Source organism: Squalius cephalus (genome assembly GCF_949319135.1).
Source record: "Squalius cephalus genome assembly, chromosome: 6".
Taxonomy (NCBI): Eukaryota; Metazoa; Chordata; class Actinopteri; order Cypriniformes; family Leuciscidae; genus Squalius; species Squalius cephalus.
The window spans coordinates 32,008,486-32,023,971 of NC_137127.1; the positions used below are offsets into that span (position 1 = coordinate 32,008,486).

Consider the following 15,486-nt stretch of genomic DNA (forward strand, 5'->3'; position numbering starts at 1 on the left):
CCATGTTTATACATTTCTTAAGTGGTTATACTTATAGAAAATATAAGATTGCAGGGTCTATTCCTCTTTCTTTACAATAATTCATGTGAGTTGTGGTTCTCTTGAAATTCCTGTTGGGGTCATACATTTTATGACCTAGCAAGAGGTTGGGTTACAGGATGCGATTCCATTGGGGGAAACATTCTTCAAAAATACATTTCAGAGCCACACACTAGAAGATCATAACTATATGATCAAAACAAAACTAATCCAACGTGCATGCTTTAACATGTCATCTACAGATTATGAATCACTTGTATTTTGAACTAAATGCAAAGGGATGTTTGCGTGTGTGTGTGTGTGTATGTGTGTGTGTGTGTGTAATGTCACGTAGAAAGTTCCGTTATCTCTTTGGTGCATCTCTATGAGGCTTGCAAAGCTAGGCGAAGATGCTGTGTCGTGTTGTTCTGGTAATACTCCAAGGTGCAATAAAGTGTCGAGAGAGACCATCTATGGCAGACTAGCTGGAGCCGAACGCATGATTGGTATTTGGGAGTTCAGAGGCTAGAGCTTGGATTTTAAGGAGGAATGTGCATTTGTGTTCAGATTCAACGAGCCATGATTCATTAATTCAGAACCAATGAATGAATGATCTGCTCATACGCTACACCTTGTAACCCTTATCCGCACCTCCATCGAGGGTAGTGAGGGAGGAGGAGCTACCAAGCCTGTTTCTGGCAGAGAAAGGTGCCTTCCACGACCTAGTGAGCTCCTCATGCACTTCAGGAAAGAAAGGTACCGGAGCGGCGGGCTGAGGTACCTTGGACCGGCCGGCCGCTCCAAGAAACCAATCATCCAACCAAGACGGTTCGGGACGTGGTGGAGTATTCCACACGAGCCCGACCGCCTCGGCGGCCTTCTTGAGCATAGCTGTCATCTCAGGATCCAACATCGGCATCGCCACCCTCCCGGAGGAGGGCAATGGCACAGAGTCTTCCTCCGTCAAATCAAGCTCCCCCTCTGATGCTGCAATTGACATCCCATCGTCCGGAGTCACCCCAAAGGAAATGTCCGGTCGGTCCACCACAGAGGGACCGGCGCATTCCTGCTGAGCTTCCCCCGGCTGCGATGCCTGAAAAACGGGAGGGATCCACGGGGCCACGCCGGGTGGATTACCCCTCACCGTAACTCTCAGATCACCCGTACCCTGCGGCATTCCAGGTTTCCCCTGGGAGGTTAACCCAGGGGGTGCTCTAGAACGGGGAAAAGGCACGAGGACTACACTTCCACGTTTAACGGAATCTTAGCACCGAGATGATCATATCTGCCTTGGTTTCTCATGGGCTTTTGGAAGTTACTGTTAAGACAACTCATTATTTTCTTGAAGAAACAACGGAATTGATTCAAGATACTCATCCACATGATAAAGGAAGTCTTGAATGTGCCAAAAATATAAATAACTAATTTTCGACCAAAAACGAAGTTAAGGTCTTTTGCATTTGCATGGCAGAATTGTAAAACATACAAGAATGGTAAGAAGTCGTAAAAACATTTAAAAACCTTAAAAACCTCAAATGTACACTTTCCTTTACAAACACTTTATACAAGTAATATATTGTAAAAAAAAAAAATTAACTGAAAGAAAATAACATTTGATATTGAAAAACCCACCTACAACATACATACTCATATTTGGTTAATAGAATTTACTACCTTGTGAAAAAATCGAAATCTATCATATTACCATGGCTCTATTGCACCCTTGCTTGACCTGACACTTGTTCTGCCCTATGAGTTCATTGGCTAAATTAACAATCAATCATCCATTTTAATTATGCCTATAAAAGTGCAAACATTTTATCAAGTCAGTTGCATGGGACCACAATTGAGCTCAATCTTTGCGATGTCTGTCTTCCTTTACACACTCTTGCTTATCTTTCAATGCCATGCAAAGGCAGAAAAGCCTCTTTGCCGAATGATGGGAGACCCAATGTACCCGCTGTTATCCAAGGATGGAGACATAACTATTGGAGCACTTTTTTCAGTCCACGGTATAGAGTCATTACCTTCATTTGAGTTTACACAAAAACCTCTGCTTCTATCATGCTCAAGGTTTGCTACTTTGGAAACTATTTTATATAATCCTTACAGCAAATACGTAATATCAATAATATAATATAACATGTGGAATGTTAATGTATTTCAGGTGTGAACTACAAGTTCAATTTAAAAAGATTAAAAAATAAAGTGTTTTGGTCTGTGTTTAACAAACTGGTTTAATGTTTTTACAGTGTGAGTCTAAGAGATTTTCGAATGGCTCAGACCATGATCTTTGCCATTGAGGAGATTAACCAAAGTCAAAGTTTGCTACCAAATGTTTCTATTGGCTACCAAATTTATGATACCTGTGGTTCAAGACTGTCTTCAATGAGTGCAATTATGGCATTGATGAATGGTCTAGAATTTACAACAGAAAACAGATGCAATGGACAGTCTCCTATACATGCTATCATAGGAGAAACAGAGTCTTCTGCTACTGTGATTCTGTCCAGTACCACAGGACCTTTTAAAATTCCAGTGGTAAGGTGCAATAACATCAGAAGTTGGATATAATCACCATACTAATGCCTTTTTAACTGTTTGCTTTTTTCCTCAGATAAGTCCTTCAGCCTCATGTGAATGTCTCAGTAATAGGAAAGAATACCCTTCCTTCTTCAGGACTATTGCTAGTGATTACCACCAGAGCAGAGCACTAGCTTACATAGTAAAACATTTTGGCTGGTCTTGGGTGGGAGCTGTGAACAGTGACAATGACTATGGAAACAATGGAATGTCAATATTTTTGAATACAGCCCAGGAGGAGGGAATTTGTGTGGAGTACTCTGTGAAATTCTATCGAACAGAGCCAGAAAATCTACAAAAAGTGGTAGACACAATAAAAAAAGGCACTGCAAAAGTGATTGTTGCATTTCTTACCAGTTCTGAAATGTATAATCTACTTGAGCAGCTAAGTATTCAGAACATTACAGACCTCCAAATGATTGGAGTTGAAGGATGGATAACTGCAAAGAGTCTGATCATTCCAAACAGTTTTCGTGTGCTGGGAGGGTCACTTGGGTTTGGAGTAAGAAAAATAGATGTTGGAGGTTTAGCAGATTATGTTATAAAAGCATTCTGGGAAACAACTTTTCCATGCCCACAGACTGAGGGGAATTTTTCTCAATATGCATTAAGTTGTAACAAATATCAGGATCTACTTGCGCTGAAAAACTATAATGAAGATGTGCCTGAACAAAGATATTCAAGCAATGTCTACAAAGCAGTTTATGCTGTGGCTCATTCACTTCACAGTATACTCAAGTGCAAAGAACAAGCAGGTTGTGAGAAAGAACCAATACAACCACACCAGGTAAAATAAGTAAAACATAAGCGGCAGGGTAATGAAAAGTAAGAGGATAGCCCTATTTCTGTTTGAAAATGTCTTAAAATGCCTTTTTCTCAATAGGTTGTTGAGGCTCTGAAAAATGTAAATTTCACTGTAAAGATGGGAGATCGTTTGTGGTTTGACAGCACCGGTGCCGCAGTAGCGCAATATGAAGTTGTTAACTGGCAGAAAGACTCAAATGAATCAGTCCAATTTAAACCAGTGGGATACTATGATGTCTCACTTCCTCCTCATCAGCGCTTTGTGCTTAACACTAAAAACATAATCTGGGCTGGAGGACAGCTAGAGGTAAAGTTCAATAACATGTTTGGCCTAAAGAGTTTCTTGAAACTGGAAGAACAAATTGGTAAAATACTTGTACTGTCCTATACAAATGACATAAAGGTAAGAAGAATAAATAAAAAAATAAACAATCTGCACCTGTTTTATTCACAAGATAGAACATTTGGTTCCTATATGGTCAAAAGCAACAGCAGAGTGCAGTGCAGAGCCAGTATTAAACAAAAGGACAGTACTGTGGTGGTAATGGTGATTAGTTTTTGTAAAAGCACTTTCAAATGATTTTGTTCCGATTTTTTTGCACCATTTAAAGATTGAAATATGCAACAGTAGAGTAATTATAGCAAATTATAGAAATTATAACGTTCATCATTCAGTATAAATTACTAAGAGTAATGTATTTTTCTATGTAGAAGCCAAGGTCTGTGTGCAGTGAGAGCTGTCCTCCAGGCACTAGGAAGGCTGCACAGAAAGGAAGACCTGTCTGCTGTTATGACTGTATTCCATGTGCAGAAGGAGAAATCAGTAATGAGACAGGTAATCTTTATCACATTTCACAATTATAAAGTAAACCATTCCTTTTTGTGTTTCCCCTCTTGGATTGAAGTTTCTGGATGCAATGTCTTAGCAAAGGAGTTCATTTAAATGTTGTTTTTAACTACAAGTATCATTACTTTCTTTTCAGATTCAAATAACTGCAAGCAGTGTCCAAAGGAATACTGGTCTAATGCTTAGAAAAATAAATGTGTATTAAAGGTTGTAGAGTTTCTGTCATTCAGTGAAGTTATGGGTATAGTCCTAGTATTTTTCTCACTGTTTGGAGTAGGATTAACTGTGCTTATGGCTATTCTTTTTTACAGTAAGAAGGACACCCCCATAGTAAAAGCCAACAACTCAGAGCTGAGCTTCCTGCTGCTCTTCTCATTGATTCTTTGTTTCCTCTGTTCACTTACTTTCATTGGTCGGCCCACTGAGTGGTCCTGTATGTTGCGTCACACAGCATTTGGGATCACTTTTGTCCTCTGTATATCCTGTGTTCTGGGGAAAACAATAGTAGTGTTAATGGCCTTCAAGGCTACACTTCCAGGAAATAATGTCATGAAATGGTTTGGGCCTCCTCAACAAAGACTCAGTGTTCTTGCCTTTACATTTATACAAGTTCTTATCTGTGTGCTTTGGCTAACAAAATCACCCCCATTTCCCTACAAAATTTTTAAATATTACCATGAAAAGATCATTCTTGAGTGCAGTCTGGGTTCTAATATAGGTTTTTGGGCTGTTCTAGGTTATATTGGCCTGCTGGCTGTCTTGTGCTTCATTCTGGCTTTTCTGGCTCGCAAACTGCCTGATAACTTTAATGAAGCTAAATTCATCACATTCAGTATGCTTATATTCTGTGCTGTATGGATCACATTTATCCCATCTTATGTCAGTCCTCCTGGGAAATTTACTGTAGCTGTGGAGATATTTGCCATTTTAGCTTCAAGCTTTGGTTTACTTTTCTGCATATTTGCACCTAAATGTTATATAATTTTGTGTAAGCCTGAACAAAATACAAAGCAACATCTGATGGGAAAAATTTCCATATAGATTGTATTAAAAAATAAACGGACATATATTGCATATTTTGATGTTAATTCTGTAACATAAACCTGTAACATTTAACCTTTTTAAAAAAGCTTTTCACTAAATGTATTTTCTTTAGGTTTAACTATTTTTAAATCTTGATTTTTTTATTAGATTACTATATGCTCTGTAGCACTTTGAGATTGCCATAATGTAAAGTGCATTACAAATAAAATGTATTATTATTATTATTATTATAAATAATGTTAAAGCATGTACAAACAAACAGATTAACAATCAACCATGAAACTTTTACATCACATATTTATATAAGTTATTCAATCACAAAAAAAAAACAAGTCAATGTAATGTCATATGTATTTGAGTGTATTTTAGGTAAAATGTTGTTCAACCACGTTTGCAAAGACACTAAAACGTACAACATTAATGTATTACCTGTATCTAAAAGTTTTTTTTCATTTATGTATGAGCTTTACATAAGTTTATTATGCATCCTTATTTAATCTCTGAATTTTTAATTAATGTAATTAATCAGTTGATTCTATTGTATTTATGATCAATGAGATTGTTTTCATTCATATTTATTAAATGCAGTTCGTTCATTTAATTAATTTGAAATTATAATATTTCATTCTGTTCTGTATGTCATCTCATGTCAGATCATTTCAAAAGATTACATAATTATGAACATGACTACACTATAAATTAGTAAAATTAATATAAGTTCAATAATCATGTAACCATTACATCATGTAATTTTTATTTTGTTTGCTGTGGAAAATAAAAATACACCACAAACGCAGTGTTATGATTCTGCCCTTGTGTCTTTAATACTTCTCTTGTCTTAGGGTAGGATCATAACAGACTCTTGTTAAGTGTGCAAGCGCGGCTTTTCGGGCCATGTGCTTGTGTTGTCTCGTTCCTCGCCCCGCCCCCTTGTTATCCTCGTTTAGTCTTCATTGCTTTACCCTTGTCACCTGTTTCCCTCATTAGTTTCTCCCTATTTAATCCCCTTGTGTTTGCTGTCCTGTGTCGGTTCATTGTCATTCTTTATATGAAACCAATCGTGAGTAACCTGTTGAAAGTCTTGTGAAGAGTTTGATCCTGTCTTAGCTGTTAGTTTATTGTTCAGTTTTCTGTCTGAATCTTAGTCTAGTCTTGTTAGTCTTATATAGTCGATCCTGTCTTGTTTTGCCCCCTCGTGGGTTTTGTTTTCCCTGTTTTTCTGTAAAAAACAGTTCACTTGCATACTGTCTGCATTTGGGTTCATCTCCTTGCACCATCATAACACGCAGCATAAAAATCATCATAAAAGTCAAACATTTTCCAATCCATGGTCCAAATCTTAAGAATACATATGATTGTGTTAGGTGAGGAATGGAACCAAATTCAACTATCTTCATCTCCATCCTTAATAATGATTTTAACAGTCAATCCAGCACTTTTACAGATTCAAAATGTACTGCCTCAAGATGCATCATGACAAAAGTTTTGGCTCTTGTGTGCTTTGTCACGGATTGCGTCATGTCATGTTTTTGGGTGATGTGTCATTTGAATGAGATATGTGCACCTTCATGGAGTAGATTAGGAAAAGAATTTCAGCTATTAACTAAAGTTTTACTCTGAACCTGACACAAAACTATTGTGTGCCGTGAGAAAGCACTAAGAGTGCAACATCATTTGAACTACTTTGCAATTTTTGGAAGAAGAATATTACAATCACGTGGTTATAACAGGAGCTGTGAATGCTATTTGTGGACTCGCAAATTAACCCTTGTGCAACCTTATGGACATTTTTTTCAGTTTCGTTTTTTTTTTTTTTTTTGTTAATGTTAATGCCAGCTGCATACATTTTGGCACAGGTGTGTATTTGTATTGGAATTTTACTATTTCACTCCCATTTCCTTTAATAAATCTATTTTGCACTAGGTACACAAAATAGTTCCTCACAGGAACTTTTGGACAAAAATTACGATGACATCAAATAGTGTGATCAAACGTACAGGTAATCCAAAAACTAATTTATTACCTTATTCGTGAACATGATTCATGAATTCCATACATCTCTGGATGGTGAAAACGACATATCCCATCGTTTAACTCTCCTTCATAGCGTTATCAAGCTTTGTCTTTGTTATTGTTTTGAAAATGCGACCTCTGGTGGCCAAAACATACATATTGTATCTTGTTGCATATTGTACAACATTAACTTACAATAGTGAAAGACGACCTCGCTTTTTGATCACTTCTTCCCTCAGGGAGATTGCATGTCTTCTTGCGTGGCTCCTCGCATACAGCCTTTCTGAGACAAAACATGTCTAACAAAAGATTTTTAAATCAATTCATTGTTTTATTTACATGAGTGAGCAGGATGATTTTAAAACTGTTTTGAAGCAAAAATTACATGTTTCAATATCCAGTTTTTAAAAGTCTTATGAACAAATAATCAGTATGGGTTTTATGGCCTTATTTCAGGGATTTAATTTTTTTTTTTTTTCACTAACCACGCATTTTCAGACAGCTCTGCACATTAACAATGGAGCGTTTCATAGTGTTTGAACCTGGACTCAAATATAAAGAAATGCAGTCAGTGCTTAACTCAAGGAGTTCAGTAAAGTTGGCAACATATTCATAGATTCGAACTTCCGGGATCAATAACTCTAAACGTTGTTAAAACACAAATGACTCCTATTTACACTCATAGTAACGTAGACAATGAGCTACAATTTTCCGCAAAACAAGCTTTATAATATAAATTGATCTCTATGAGCAGGCGGCTGAGAGACAAGTCCGAAGGGATCGTCTGCAAAGTGCAAAATAGCCCAAAAAACATGTCTGCAAAAATAGTAGTGTCTGTAGTGTCACCAAATTCAGTTTACACATCAATGGTCTCCCACTGGTCATACTATAACACTTAGTTTGGCAAGTAATAGCACATAACAAGTAAGTAGGCCTATTCTTTACACAAATGATATTGGTACACAGCTAACATTACAAGCTTTTGCATGATAATTGCTTACTAAATGTGATGGCATTACACTGTATAACAGTGTGAAGTTATTGAATTTTTTGTCTAATAATGGTGAAGTTATTGATTTTGTTTCATAATAAATAATAATAAAAACTAGAAAAATGCATTTCCGGAGGAACTGCAAAGTGTGCTTGCTCGGATGCAGTGCACTAACGTTAGCAGATAGTGGATAGATGCGAGATGCAAGAAAAAATGCGAGAATGCGAGAAAAAGATGTCAAACTGTCTTTTATTTTCTAATTTAATTCCTCAATCAGTGCTGGACCGGCATTTTCTGTTTTCCGCTGAGCCCTGGCCGTAGACAGATCATATGTTTCATGCTGTCAATGCAGTGGTCTGCGTTGCGCTGATCTTATTCACACTATCGAGTGTAGGTGCAGCATTCTAACATTGAGTCATAATGAGCTGTTTGTGAAGAAATTATCCGCTTCCAAATTATGTCATTTTAATCACGAAATTGAAACATTTAAAAACAATTTGCTCTTTATGGTGTGCGCGTGATAGAGCGCGGCAGCAACGAACCATCAGCTTGCAGCGTAACAACATTGAATGCTCGGCCGAACAGCTGATCATAGCTGTACAGGGCGCCTTATTATTTTTTCATCTCCATAAATATATCTAGTAGTAAAGCTAATGCAAGGGCTAGAAATCTATTAATCTTTTGCTGATACTTCCTTAGCTGTGTCTGAAACTGCTCACTCGTTCACTCATTCACTAATCCCTACATAGTGAATGGCAGTTGAGTGCACTACATCAGCAAAGAATTCGGACGCTGACATAATTATCACGCGCCAGAGAGCTCAGACAATTTGTCATAAACATTACCTACCCATCTTTAATATTTCCTTTTTTTGGCTGTATGAATTGTATGTAACAATTGTATGTATGAATTTTTCACGTTTATTGCGTTATTTGATTAAAAAAAAAGATAATAAAAACACTTGCTTGTCATATTTATTTACTTTTTACATTTATATGTGAAAATAAAAGAGAAAAAAACACTACACAACACATTTGTTTATTCAAATATAGATATAACGGTATATATAAATAAATAACCAGGCGTCTGGTCTTATAAATGATTGTTTTCTAACTCGCGTGCACCGTTGCCATGGTGACATTTTTGTTTATTTTTCATTCGCGCTCTATCGCCTTATTGTGTTGGATTGTGGGAAATAGTGTCTCAGCAAGTGTACTACATCCTATGTACACTCGAATTCAGAGAGGATTGTGGGTAAAAGTAGTGAAGAATGTAGGGAATGATGTCGTTCAATCAGAATTCGGACACCACTACAAAATGGCCGACACCCTAAATAGTGCACTATATAGTGGATAGGGAGCGATTTCAGACACAGCTCTTGTCATCATGGAGAGCGCAGTTCACGGTTGCATAGCAACGACAGACGCCACAGGAGAACAAGCGCTTGTGGAAAGGAGACAGCGGCGCGCTCGCGCTTTCCACTTGTTTTTACACATCTAATGTGCGTTCCATTCGACAGGGTCCATACGCAATGTTCACTGCTCCCCTACTCCCTGAGCACGGTATATCAGTTGAAGTGGACTTCACTGAAAATACCCGCTCATTTGAAACGCCCTGCAAATGTCATCAAAGAAAGTCAACGACGGAGTCGCGCAGATTATGATATAACATAAATATATATAGGACTACATTCATATTTTATTTTTTATTATTATATTATATATTTACAATTATATTGCACTATTTTACAACTACCTCAAATAAAATCACTTTACTTCACAAACTAGCTAAGCTGGCTACATTCACTGAGGTAAATTATAATCATCAAAAATAGTATATGTAATATTCACAACAATAACCATTAAAAATACTGTCATTTGTATAACAATGGCGAAATGTATGAATACTTACACACATACATAAACTCCTCCATCGTTAGTTATGACCGTTCTGACTGGTGATGACGTGGTGCGCGAAATGACAGTTGGGTGATCATCGCTCTCCACTTCCTGTGAAGTGATGTATCGATGTTCCCTTATTCCCTATGCCGTGCGCAGTGCCCTTCGAACTGAACATGTTCGCTCCCTTCGGATTAGAATCTAACTTAAGATGGCGGAAAACCCTGTGAAGTCCACTTCGCAGTCCACTTATGGTCAAATGGAACGCACCTGTTGATTGTTTGAGCATGTGACTGAGCATTTCTCCTTGTTTTCTATTGTTATGCGCAGCATATTTCCTGTGCGCACAAACACAGCCACAGACAATGAATTGTTTGTTCGGTTAGCGAAGAAGAGCATGATGTATTTTGTATAAAGTTTTTTTTTTTGTTTTTTTGTTATTAACTGCTTTGAGAACTGGAAATGCACAATTCATGCATACAAATCTGTATATATTAATAAATACAGATGATGATTAAATTAGACCAATGCAAAAAACGAAATTCATGCCTGCATTTATTAAGACAAACCTAGTAAAAACGAATGCAGTATACACTGACTTGGCAGCTCTGTGAAATGTAATACAACAGTGCCACCTACTGTCTAAATGCATTAACATTAAAAGTGTGAGGTGAACTCTTGCATAGGCATAGGTAAATGGGTTTGTCTATTAGCCTGAAATAAAAAAAAAATAAAAAAAAATTCAGATCTTGTGCTTCCTCACATTGGAGTCCCGAGTTCATGTATAAAGTTTGGTTTCGATACGTGACAGAGTTCCTGAGATATGGACGACTTCCTGTTTGGCGACTACGCCGCCGATTTCGTTTGGCTGTGACGGGCAAACGCTTCCGAAAATCAAAAATCCTTCTAGTAACTTTTGTGAGGCTTGGTCCAAGGATCATGTACGTCCAGTTTCGTGAAGTTCGGACCAAATTTGTGACCTGTGAAACTTAAGTTTAGCTTTCTATTCAATCCAATATTGCGGACAAACGACATGGACTCGTGATGTCATCTTCGCGAGCAACTTACAGCGGTACTGACCGTACGTTTTAAAATTGGAACGGTGTCTCTGTCTCAAAGGGCCTAGGCGCAGGAGCTGGCCAAATAGCTGGGGGGGGGGGTTGCCAAATAATGTAAAATTTTGTAATTTTTTTATTATTTTTTATCTTGTACATCCTCACATTGGAGTCTCAAGTTAATGTACAAAGTTTGGTTTCGATACGTGACAGCGTTCCTGAAATATGAACTACTTCCTGTTTTGGCGACTACGCCGCAGATTTCGTTTGGCTGTGACGGGCAAACGCTTCCGAAAATCAAAAATCCTTCTAGTAACTTTTGTGAGGCTTGGTCCAAGGATCATGTACGTCCAGTTTCGTGAAGTTCGGACTAAATTTGTGACCTGTGAAAATTTAGTTTCGCTTTCTGTTCAATCCAGTGTGGCGGACAAACGACATGGACTCGTGATGTCATCTTCGCGAGCAACTTAATCCGGTACTGACCGTACTTTTAAAGTTGGAACGGTGTCTCTGTCTCAAAGGGCCTAGGCGCAGGAGCTGGCCAAAATTTTTCTCCCGGGAATAATAATAATAATAATAATAATAATAAGAATAATAAGAATAAGAAAACTTAAGAAGAACAGTAAGTGTGCTGCTTTCAGCAAGCACACTTAATAATAATAAGAAAACTTAAGAAGAACAGTAAGTGTGCTGCTTTCAGCAAGCACACTTAATAAGAAGTAGAAAACTTAAGAAGAACAGTAAGTGTGCTGCTTTCAGCAAGCACACTTAATAATAATAAGAAAACTTAAGAAGAACAGTAAGTGTGCTGCTTTCAGCAAGCACACTTAATAATAATAAGAAAACTTAAGAAGAACAGTAAGTGTGCTGATTTCAGCAAGCACACTTAATAAGAAAACTTAAGAAGAACAATAAGTGTGCGCTTTCAGCAAGCACACTTAATAATAATAACTAGAAAAATGCATTTCCGGAGGAACTGCAAAGTGTGCTTGCTCGGGTGCAGTGCACTAACGTTAGCAGGTAGTGGATAGATGCGAGATGCGAGAAAAAATGCGAGAATGCGAGAAAAAGATGTCAAACTGTCTTTTATTTTCGAATTTAATTCCTCAATCGTTGAAGTGGACTTCACTGACAATACCCGCTCATTTGAAACGCCCTGCAAATGTCATCAAAGAAAGTCAACGACGGAGTCGCGCAGATTATGATATAACATAAATATATATAGGACTACATTCATATTTTAATTTTTATTATTATATTATATATTTACAATTATATTGCACTATTTTACAACTACCTAAAATAAAATCACTTTACTTCACAAACTAGCTAAGCTGGCTGCATTCACTGAGGTAAATTATAATCATCAAAAATAGTATATGTAATATTCACAACAATAACCGTTAAAATACTGTCATTTGTATAACAATGGCGAAATGTATGAATACTTACACACATACGTAAACTCCTCCATCATTATTTATGACCGTTCTGACTGATGATGACGTGGTGCGCGAAATGACAGTTAGGTGATCATCGCTCTCCACTTCCTGTGAAGTGATGTATCGATGTTCCCTTATTCCCTATGCCGTGCACAGTGCCCTTCGAACTGAACATGTTCGCTCCCTTCGGATTAGAATCTAACTTAAGATGGCGGAAAACCCTGTGAAGTCCACTTCGCAGTCCACTTATGGTCAAATGGAACGCACCTGTTGATTGTTTGAGCATGTGACTGCGCGTTTCTCCTTGTTTTCTATTGTTATGCGCAGCATATTTCCCGTGCGCACAAACACAGCCACAGAAAATGAATTGCCAAATAATGTAAAATTTTGTAATGTTGTTTTTATTTTTTTATCTTGTACATCCTCACATTGGAGTCTCGAGTTAATGTATAAAGTTTGGTTTCGATACGTGACAGCGTTCCTGAAATATTAACTACTTCCTGTTTTGGCGACTACGCCGCCGATTTCGTTTGGCTGTGACGGGCAAACGCTTCCGAAAATCAAAAATCCTTCTAGTAACTTTTGTGAGGCTTGGTCCAAGGATCATGTACGTCAAGTTTCGTGAAGATCGGACCAAATTTGTGACCTGTGAAACTTTAGTTTCGCTTTCTGTTCAATCCACTATGGCGGACGAACGACATGGACTCGTGATGTCATCTTCGCGAGCAACTTACACCGGTACTGACCGGACATTTTAAAGTTGGAACGGTGTCTCTGTCTCAAAGGGCCTAGGCACAGGAGCTGGCCAAAATGTTTCTCCCGGGAATAATAATAATAAGAAGAAGAAGAAGAAGAAGAAGAAGAAAACTTAAGAAGAACAATAAGTGTGCTGCTTTCAGCAAGCACACTTAATAATAAGAAAACTTAAGAAGAACAATAAGTGTGCTGCTTTCAGCAAGCACACTTAATAAGAAGAAGAAGAAGAAGAAGAAGAAGAAGAAGAAGAAGAAAACTTAAGAAGAACAATAAGTGTGCTGCTTTCAGCAAGCACACTTAATTATGCTTTTTTATTAAAACTAAGTGTTGTAGTATAACCAGAAAGAGAGCAGTGATGTGTGAACTGAATTTGGTGACAGTACAGTGTCATAGTGAAGTTACTGAATATTTTTCATAATATAAAATGTGCAAAAGGGTTTTGGTTTATGCAAATATCTTTGCGAGGGAACGCAAAAGTAAAAAAAAAAAAATTCCCAAATCCCAAATCCCAAATCCCAAATGTCCCATCCCAATTTTTTTCCACCACCACGTCCCTTTAGGGGATCCGTACAAACAACACCAGATAGGACGTACAACGTTAAAGAGCTTGCTGAAGAACCGAAGCTGATGCTGTTGTGTGTCGGCTTTGTAATGGATCATTACACTGACGCTAATTCAGATCACCTTCATTCAAAGAATAAGCAAAGTATATAACCAAGTTTTAAAGAAATACATTTTTATAATTATCTTCATTATATTATCTGAAGGAAAATCATAAAAGATGGTGAAAAAAAGGGTGTAGTCTGTTAAAGGAGACGAGTTGGAGGTTAATCGTTTTTCGTTTGAGATTTAAACCTTGGGAGTGCACTAGGAAGATCATTGGAATCTTTAGATATGTTAGCTCTGCGCAAGGAAGAGTTGTGGCAATTGAAACAGATCGGCCTACTGAAGTTCAATGAGACGCTGAATGGGTTTGGGGATTTTATTTCTACTCCCTTTTTACTCATCAGCTGGTATAATTATTCTTGAACAAAATCCCTCTTTGAATCTTGACAATAGGAGAGATCAAACAGCACTATGTCCATGCTTTTAATGCTTCCTTCGATCTCTCATCCCTTCACAACGTAGACCTAGCCCAAAAGAACCCATCGAGATAAAACATTCAATTGAATTATTTAGTTTGGAGAAACTTTGTTTTGGTTGAGTATTTTTATTTTATTTTTGTTTTTTCCTCTTTATAAAAACTCTGATTGTGAGTTTGTTTAATTGTATGCATGATCGATCTGAAATAATAACTCTTATATTTGGAACTTTTTGAGAGTCCTTTATTATGTTTAAATACTGAGTGGGGTCATTTTTTAATTTTTATTTTGCGACAGTTATTTAAAGGGATACTTCAGGATTTAGCATTAAGCTTTGCATTAGTAGAAAACCTGTAGTATTTTCGAATTACCGTGATTTCCACCCTCATATCCCCCTGAGATGAGAGATTTATGTATTTTTTTGTCTGGAAAAAAATCCTCAGATGACGCAAAAATCGTCATTTTGCGTCATCTGAGGATTTTTTGGCCAGAGGCTAAAGACTACAGCCAGTAGTAGGGGCTGTCCCGCATGTTTTCAGCCCGCCCATAGAGGGTGGGATCTCACTCACAGAATGTACACATAAGCTGTGTCCCAAAGTGAAGGCTGCGTCCTTCGAAGGACCCAGCCTACCCAGCCTACCCAGCCTTCCCAGCATTTGAAGGACGCTCCGAGTCTAGCCTTAGTAGGATTTGTAATTGCCACCAGGTGTTCCCCATTATGCTGTCGCCTAGCAACGCTGCGATAGGAGAGCTGCCATCCTACGCGGCATTTATAAAAAAAATATGGAGCAGGATTTCGTCATTTTATTTTTTTTATTTTATGTTTTACTGGAGGAGATGGTGGGGATGTTTCATCCCCGGCGCTGCCGGGTGATGTATCTCCGGCTTTGTCAAGACCGTGGCCAGGTAAAGTAAACTGGTTTGCTGCATCCCAATTCAGAAGTTGCGTCCTT

At 37.8% G+C, this 15,486-nt stretch overlaps 1 pseudogene across 1 annotated transcript; it reads left to right on the forward strand.

Moving 5' to 3' along the window:
• The first annotated feature begins 1,882 nt into the window (after positions 1–1,882).
• LOC307159885 (extracellular calcium-sensing receptor-like) lies at positions 1,883–5,293 on the forward strand (annotated as a pseudogene). Its single transcript has 6 exons — positions 1,883–2,091; positions 2,271–2,559; positions 2,636–3,388; positions 3,485–3,712; positions 4,117–4,240; positions 4,389–5,293. The product of its transcript is annotated as an extracellular calcium-sensing receptor-like (transcript).
• Positions 5,294–15,486: the final 10,193 nt, after the last annotated feature.